Raw genomic sequence first — 9,059 nt, 5'->3', positions numbered from 1 at the left:
AACAAATGCCTTTTGTTCTTCTTGCAAGCAAACCTACCCACAAGTTATCTTCTGTTTTCTGTGCTGTGAATCTTAACCAGGAATTCCCCTCCAGGTGGACATAGTTGCCCAGGTGGTCCTTATACGTGGCGAGGTCCTTACACAGGGCTTCCTCATATAAGAGGAAAAGGAAGTCTCCTGGTAGTTAGACTTCTTACTTTGTAACTGATCTCTCCCAGAACATGTGTTTCAAGAAAACAAGGCAGATGCTATACGACGTCTTATGACCTAGACTTGGAGGTTGTGAAGCATCATTTCTGCTGCACTCTATGGAGTTTATGAAGTCAGTCCAGATTCAACTTATCTGGACTAGCAAGGGTACCAGTTCCAGGAGCCTTGGTACACGGATGTGGGGGCTTAGCCAAGAACTGTAGTGTTGGAAACATAAATGCTTGTTACAGGAAACTTTGTTAGGATGTTTATTAGAGAGAATTGTGTTTGTTCACTTAATTTTGTACTATTTGTTTTAGGAAGCTGAAATCTCCTCACTAATCTTACAGTATGTTGATTATTTAATTCAATGTATTGTTAAAATTAATGTATTATTAATTTCATTCAATGTGTCATAATTTATTCCATCACTTAAAAGATTTTAATTTTTTTCCATTTTGAAAACTATATGAAAGACTTACTTTTGTATGTTATTTTTAATTTAAAATAAGTAATTCTGCCAGCTTAATTTTAAAGCACAACATAGAATCTATTTCTTCCACAGAAGGAAAACATTAAAAATGTGAAATGCTTACAGACCAAAAGGAGATGGTAATCCCTGGAGCTGAGGATGCTATAACAGTCTCTAGAGTTGGGCATGTGGAAAAAGGAACCCAGAGGGCAGAGTGTACAGTAGAATCTTGAAAGACCTGGTAGCATTCCAGAAGCCTGTGTCTGGGTAAGAAGAAGGCACCTAGTTCTAGATGATTCTAACACTAGCAGTTCTATCCAATACCTGTTACATGTAACATTTACCTGTTACATGTGCTATAGAGCACAGCTCAGTTTCTCTGGAAGGACTGAGAAAGAAGGCGGGGCCCCAAAGACCAACTGAGATTTAGGACCAGTAAACAGGGCCAAGGCAGAAACCATGCTATTAAGACTTGAATTTATTACAGGAGTATGGATGTCACCATTTTATGTAAGGCAATTATAGCCACTGTAATATACAAAGCACCAGATATTAGTGGTTTTTCATCATGGAACTTTATTTTTCACTTAAGTTTTAAATGAATGTTTCTGATTGATGACTGTCTATCCTTCAAGCAATGACTCAGAAACAGATACTCTTTCCATCTTAAGACTCTGTCAGTTTTATCATGAAGATTTCAAGGTTGTCATGCCTGTCTGCACAAGTGGTCAAGGGAGGAGGAAGTGAATGAAGGGATCATGGGTAAGTGATTCTCATGGGCCAGGGATGGAAGGGACACACAAAACTCCAATCACACTTAACTCGGTGGCATGGCCAAAGCCAGCTGGGAAAGGGAACACCAGCCAGAGATAATGCGGAATGTGATCTAGCTGTGGGTCCAGGAGGAGGAAAATGAGACTTTATTGAAGGGTTAGCTAGTCTTAGTCCCACTCAGGAACTAGAATTAGAGAAAGAATCAGAGGCTTGGTATGGATGCTAAAGAGCTCTTGACATTGGTATGTTTATGCTTCCTCTTTCTCTATAGGCAAGAAGAGCCCCAGAATCTTGGGAAGGCCTAAATCAACAAAGAAGCTTAGTGATCCAGTCTTATAGCTTAAGAAGACAAAGAACTCCATGGAGGGGTATTGCATCTACAAAATCTAATTTTGACCAACTCTAATTCTACTAATCAAGAGGATGTGATTGGCAGATGACCTAGAGAGCCGAGAGAAGGATCAAATGAGCATTTCCAATGAAGTATATAATAGAGAAAATGGCTGAGAGATATTATCAACAACAATGAAAGAAATAGCTGCTCATAGAGACAATGCCATTGCATAAGAAAACTGAAATTTGATGAGTGCTTATGGAAACTAAGAAGAAATTTCTTCTGACACCTTAGCATTTTCCACCTCATTAATTTTCCCGGTGAAGGTGTACAATGCTGGTTGACCTATGGGCACTTATTGTACTTAGACTACCCACATCTGCCTTGATTTTGATGCCAGCAGAATTAAAAGCCACCACTGACATCAGACTTAATCTTCCATTTCATTCTACTAGCCTTAAGAGTTAAATAAGAGTTTTTCTCTACATAACTTTTCCCTTTTTTACTTTTCAGCATATATGCATTTTATTTTTATTTTATTTTAAAAATTTTTTCTGTTGTTTTTTAAAAAAGTTTTTAATTGAAGTATAGTTGACTTACAATATTGTGTTAGTTTCAGGTGTATAGCACAGCAATTCAGTTATATATGCATGTGTATATATATATATATATATATATCACTTGTCATTTGCTTTGGAAAAATAAACTTCCTATAACTTGGAGTGACCCCTGTATACAAGACACACAAGGGGACCCCAGGCACAGGGACAACAGAGACATCAAGGTCCCTACAGCCAGACAGAGGAGGATCTTCATTTCAGAGCAAGGTGTGAACTGGCTTCTGCAAGCCTTTCACAAGGCACTCATAAATCTGTGTATCCCAGAATAAAGTAACAATGTAGAGGAGGACATGTTCCTTGTGAGACATCCAAAATACCAGCTGGTTATTTTCTTAACCAGTGTTCATCTAATCCATTTGCTAAGCATTGTGGCTTTGCAGCAATTCACAAGAGAGGAAATGGTTGCTTAATTGCCCAGAAGATTTTCCTAGAGATGCTTCAGTAATAACAACTTGTCTTTCTCTGCCCATGATCCATGAATAACAAAACAATTGAAAATGAAAGTCAGACTGAAAATATGACAATGGCATCTCTAGTCAAAATAAAGCACAGCATTGAAATAATTATTTGAATAAATCACACCTCTCCCCCTCAAAATACCCATAATTTCCATAGTTCAGTTTGAAGCTTTCTAGGTACTGGAGAGTACAGTCTAATTTAATTATTTTCTTTACTTCATTATATATGAACATATTCAGCCAAAGGGATAAAATGTCAAGAAACATCCTTCTTACTCTACTCAACTATCTCCCACCCCAGCTTGTGTATGATTTTCCCTAGAGATGTTGAAAAAGGGAAAATTTCCCCCTACGCTTTTGGTTTTTTGGGGGGTTTTTTGGTTTTTTTGTTTTGTTTTCTTTTTTTGGCTGGTGTAATAGTTAAATTGACACAAGAAAGATTAACAGGAGAAAATTAAATTAATTTTGTACATATGGAGGTCTCATAGATATAGGACCTAAGCAGTGACCAAGGCAGACAGCTTTTATACTTTTTAGACAAAGAAATAATGCATTTGTAAGGAATTGACAAGACAAGGAAACTTAGGTTTGGGTGCTTAATAAGTGAAGAATCTAAGCTGAGTTTGTTTACTCAACCTTCTGTGTCCTAAATTCCCTGTCTCTGGCAATAAGGATGTCTGTGTACCTTCCTGGTGCAGGGTGGGTATTTTTCTCATGGGAGGTTTATGTCCTGCTTTCTGGGAACAAAGGTAGGGTCAGAGTGTTCTTCTTGTACTGGCTGTTTCTTAAGTAACTTCAGTTCTAAATGATCACTATGCCACTTTGGCATACTTGGGGGTCACCTGCCCTGAACCCTAACAGGGGCCCTGGATTGAGTCAGACTACTCCTGTTCACAATTTCTCTCTGTCTCCAGCTATCACTTTGCTTCTGCATCAGTCATGCCATTTCTCTGGATCTTACCTATAAAGTGACAAAGATGGGATAGCTCAGATTTCCAACTAATCCTGTGATTCTATAATTCTATTTTCTCCTAAGAGAAGGTCCCTGAGTGGAAGCTTCAATACAGCATCCAGGATGTAACTCTCCATTTTAAAACCTAGGTTTTTGACATTAAATTCCCTTAGGCTGAGTCTGACCAAAATCCATTTAAAAGTCTATTTTCCTTTGAGTTATCTTTATATGACAATGGTAAACTTTTCTAAAATCTGTCATCTGCTTTGGCATTATCATAGGAAAAGAAATACTTCCTCCAGACCAAACAAGCAAGTTTCACTGTAATTTAATTAATATATATTATATATATGTATATGTTATGATTAAGTGAAATTATTAGCATGAGAACACTTTGCAAGCTTTAAAAGGTATTAGAAAATATTCAGTTGTATTGATTGCATTAACATTCTATAATGTAGACCAAGCCAACCGGTATCCAAGTATGACTAGAAAATGTGCTTTCTTTTGCCATTATATTTTCAAACTAAATCTTCAGCCACTTTCTCTCTGGTCTTCTCCCACCATTTCTAGAAATGTAAATTCACAGTCTTTTTCCAAAGAAACCCAAAATTGGTCTCCTTGAGGATATCCTTAAGAGTAATGGCCAGAAGAATCGGGCTTATCTATCTAGACTGAAATAATTGAGATATAGATGTGAATTGGAACAGGAGGAAATGAATTTTCAAAGAGCGTAAAAATGTTTTAATATATTCCAGAATGAATTGTATTATTTTACTAAGGCACTGTGTGACCTTTGATGAAGATAATACACCCCCGAATGAATATATCTCCTGTCACTTTTCTTGTGATCTATAATGAAGAAGGTGAGCTTCCTCATGATAAATGCAGATTTAACAGCAGGTGACAACAGTATTATGGCTCATATTGTGTGCTAATGAGGTCACCTTCCAGCTGGTCCACATTCAGGAGCTTCATTCCACATATCAATGCAAAATTGGCTTCTTGGTGAAGAAAGTTAAGCTAAGAGAATTTTTCTGCAATTTCAAAGGTAAAAAGTGATAATGGTAATAGCAGCTTCATTTAATAGAAGTCATGTTTGAAGCACTGAAACTTCAGCTTCTTCAGGAAGTCATAGCTCCTGAGTTCCCAGCACTGTATCAGATGTTCTAAATATATATTATTTCTAATCTTCACAAAAATATTTGAGCTATAAATTACTCCCATTTTGTAGTTGCTGGAACCAGCACTTGGAATGTTTAAATTTTTTGAATGACTCATAGTTAATAAGTGATTGAACCAGGATTTATATCCAGAACTGTCAGGCTCCAACATCTTTCATCCCCTTGCCCTGTGCTGCCCATGGTGATCGCCACCAGCCTTATGTGGCTTTTTGAAATGTGACTTGTCCAAAGGGAGGTTTTAAAGACTTAGAACTAAAAAATATAAGATATTTCATTAATAGTGCTATGGTCTGAATGTTTGTGTACTCCCCAAATCCCTATGTTGTGATCCTAATGCCCAATATGATGGTAGGTAGAGGAGTTCTCGTGAATGGGATTAGTGCCCTTATTAAAGAGCTTTCGTACCCCTTCCAACATGTGAGGATACAAAGACCTGGAAGAAGGCCCTCACTCAACAATGCTGGCAACCTGATATTGGAGTTCAGCCTCCAGAATGGTGAGTAATACATTTCTATATTTATAAGCCACAAGTCTGTGGTATTTTGTTATAACAGCCTGGACAAAGAGAAATAGTTTTTATATTGATTACCTGTTGAAATAATATTTTAGGTATTTGGGTTAAATAAAATGTTATTAAAATTCATTTCATCTTTTTTTTAATGTGACTACTAGAAAATTTAATATTATGTAATGGCTTCTTTAGCCCACATCCTATTTCCATGGGCAGCATTGATCTCTACAACATTACCTTTTATAAAGATCCATAACACAGGTCATATTCTCATCAGCACAATCTCAAAAGTTTTAGCCAAAACCAAAATTAGTGCTTAGAAACATTTATTGAAATTAGAAATTTCTTCCTAATAATATCTGTTAATAGGTTTCTAATTAACTCAAGTAGTTCAAATTAACTTAGTAAATCTAGTCATTACTTTTTAAATTATCTTAAGGCAAGGATCTAGAACTATTACTCATTAAAGTTAATTTCTAAATAATCTGATTCACATTGGTAAGTTAAATACCCTTAAAAAAAAAGATGATGTCTCTGTTCCTTAAAGACTTCCTTTAAAGGAAAAAAAAAGGATAGAAAAGAAAAAACCGGTCCAGCTGATAGAGAAATTGTCCAAGATCTATGGGAGTTTCAAGTCAATGAACCCATAGCAAATGTATTGTTGGTTTTGAAGACAGTGTTATTCAATTCTTCTTAAAATAGAATCAGTTGAAAATTCAGCCCAAAATATAAGGCAAGTCATCTCGACCGGAATAGGAATTAATCTCAAAAATTCTCATAATTGAAGCAACGTCCTGACATTTCTCATCTTCCTATATTCTCCTAACACTGAAAGGAAACAGCTCTCACAAGCTGTGTTTCTTAATCAACCATAAGTTGCCCCTAACCATAAGTTCCGGGACTTCCCTGGTGTTACAGTGGTTAAGAATCCTCCTGCCAATGCAGGGGACACGTGTTCAATTCCTGTTGAGGTAAAATCCCACATGCGGCGAAGCAACTAAGCCTGTGTGCCACAACTACTGAGCCCGTGTGCCACAACTACTGAAGCCCAGGCACCTAGAGCCCGTGCTATGCAACAAGAGAAGCCACCACAATGAGAAGCCTGTACACCTCATGAAGAGAACCCCGCCAGCTCGCCGCAACTAGAGAAAGCCCACGTGCAGCAACAAAGATCCAATGCAGCCAAAAAATAAATACATAAGTTAATTAAAATAAATAAATAAATAAACGTAAGTTCCATCTTCCCTACCTTGGACAGCTGCTTGACCTGTGAACTTGGTCTTCAAACATCAGAGCTGTACTCATGGTTTACATATGCATAGCTCTTCTGCTTATCTATTGGTTCCTTTGGAATTATATTTTGAGAGTCCACACTGTACCTGGGACTGTTGTAGGTGCTTGGGATGTGTCAGTAAAATATAAAATAATCTTCTCAGCCTCCCGGAATTTTAAGAGTTATATTGTAAGAACTTCATGGTCTGGATTATAAATACCATGGAAGACTCCAAAGTCCCAGGACTACTGGAAGAAGAGTCAGATCCATAAAATAAATGCATATTCTCATCATCAGCTGGATTATACCTGTTCAGTGGGCATGGACTTAAACCCTTTTATTTGTATTATCTTGGGTAACAGGTGTTAAGTGATGTTAGCTGAGAAAAAGCCACAGAAAGATTTGAGTTTATTTGAAGTGGTTTTTCCATTCTGTGGAATTACACAACAAGCCTATGTAAGATATAAAGTTGCAACCAGCATCAGATTCTTCAAGTAACAGGCATCACGACAAGTCAGTGGTCTCAGGACAGAGAAATGGAGAAACCAGAGAGGACCATATGGCCTGAAACACTATCCATTCCCTTTAACCTCCCTTTCATTAGACCCATCTGAAAGTCATAGGTAACATGCACATCATTGCCTGATGATCTGAAAAATGAAAGGGAAGACATTGTCCTTGTCGCATAGTAGATATCCCTAGTCTAGTTGAATGAGTTGCAGTCACAAACTCTGGTCAGATCTAGTCTTGTCATTGACCAGCTCTGTAACCTCCAAAGAGTGACTTGTGCTTCCTGAGCCTCTGGGTTCTCACAGGTAAAATAAAGGTGTCAACATGATCTCCAGCATCCTGTGCTACTAATCCTGTACATTACAGATTCATAGCATCTATTTCTCAAGTTTGACAAAAAAAAATTTTATGTCTCACTCTCTTCTTCAATAAAATCCTACAATAGAGAAGCAAAGATTTTAATGCTTTGTAGAAAAACATAGAACTGAAAGTAGAAAATACTTCTTCATTTAACGTAAAAGGAATCCAGCTTTGGAACAAGAGTTCTCTTGGTCATATTTTACAAAGCAGTACACTTATTTTGATAGGGCTCCTTTCATTAGTTTCATATAAGAGCCCAGGGAGAACATATTTTTTGAATTTTAATTAAGTTTAGTGATCATATACATATAATATATATATTGAGGGAGACAGAGACAGAGAGAGAACTCAACTTTCATGGGAAAAGGTTAAAGGTATGAAGATAGTACTTTTCTGGCTCTGTTCAATCTTCTGAATGCTTCCTTCTTTATTTGTTTGAGCATAACTTTGTACCAATCCCCCAGTGAAAAAGACACCATGGAATTGAAGAAAGAAGGCAGGTCTGTTTGCTTTTCTAAGATGCTAATGCAGTCCCTAGGAAGTCACCTGTCAGAGGAGACAGTGATTCACTTGAACATTTGCCACCTTAATCTGGGATTTTATCTTCACTTTGATAATTTTTCATGTCACTGTTATTGTTAGGTTCTTTTACAGAGTTGCTTCATGAACTTTTATATGTGCCACACATTGCTGTATCTTTAAGGAAAAGCTTTTGTCCATTTGTTACCATTCATCCACTTGCAAACTTGAAATTTTCTTTGAAAACTCATTTTACTACTTTTATTTTTAACTCAGTGTTTTGATTTGTTTTGTGTTTGACTATTCACATATATTTGAAATAAATCTACATAGTATTTTAGTTGAAGCAGAAAAATTAGAGCACCCAATTAAAAGTCCCAGCACAACACCCCTGTCACTTTGACTGCCTGTCGTCAGTTACTGATATAAATGTCTGGTGGATGCAGATAAGGACAATAGGAAATGTCAGGTAGACGATTTACCAGCCTCACAAAGGCAACTGTGGTCAACAGCGACTGATGCCAGCAGAGTTACTCAGCTTTGTTTAAAAGCATATTTATTAGCTTTTCTAATGATAAAAACGCAATCTAAGGAGATGATTTGGAGAACACAAAAAGTTACTGCTAAATTGTTCTGTGAAATCATGAACAAATTATCATTGCCAGCAGGATTACATAAAAATACTTTCAGAGCATTTTCTCCCACATTGGGAACTATCTTCTTTCAATTGCAAATTTAATAATGCTTTATGCTTTTAAATTTATACATTTTTGATTTCTTGTGAACTTAAATGTTATTTAATAGGTTTACTTCTTCATGTGAGAATTTCTTGCTCAGCTTTTTCTGATTTTGGAGGGGATTCTTATCATTTGGCATAAGTTCTTTGAGATTATTTTTAATAGA

The sequence above is a fragment of the Hippopotamus amphibius genome, chromosome 3 (assembly GCF_030028045.1).
Source record: "Hippopotamus amphibius kiboko isolate mHipAmp2 chromosome 3, mHipAmp2.hap2, whole genome shotgun sequence".
Lineage (NCBI taxonomy): Eukaryota > Metazoa > Chordata > Mammalia > Artiodactyla > Hippopotamidae > Hippopotamus > Hippopotamus amphibius.
This window is presented reverse-complemented; position numbering follows the sequence as displayed.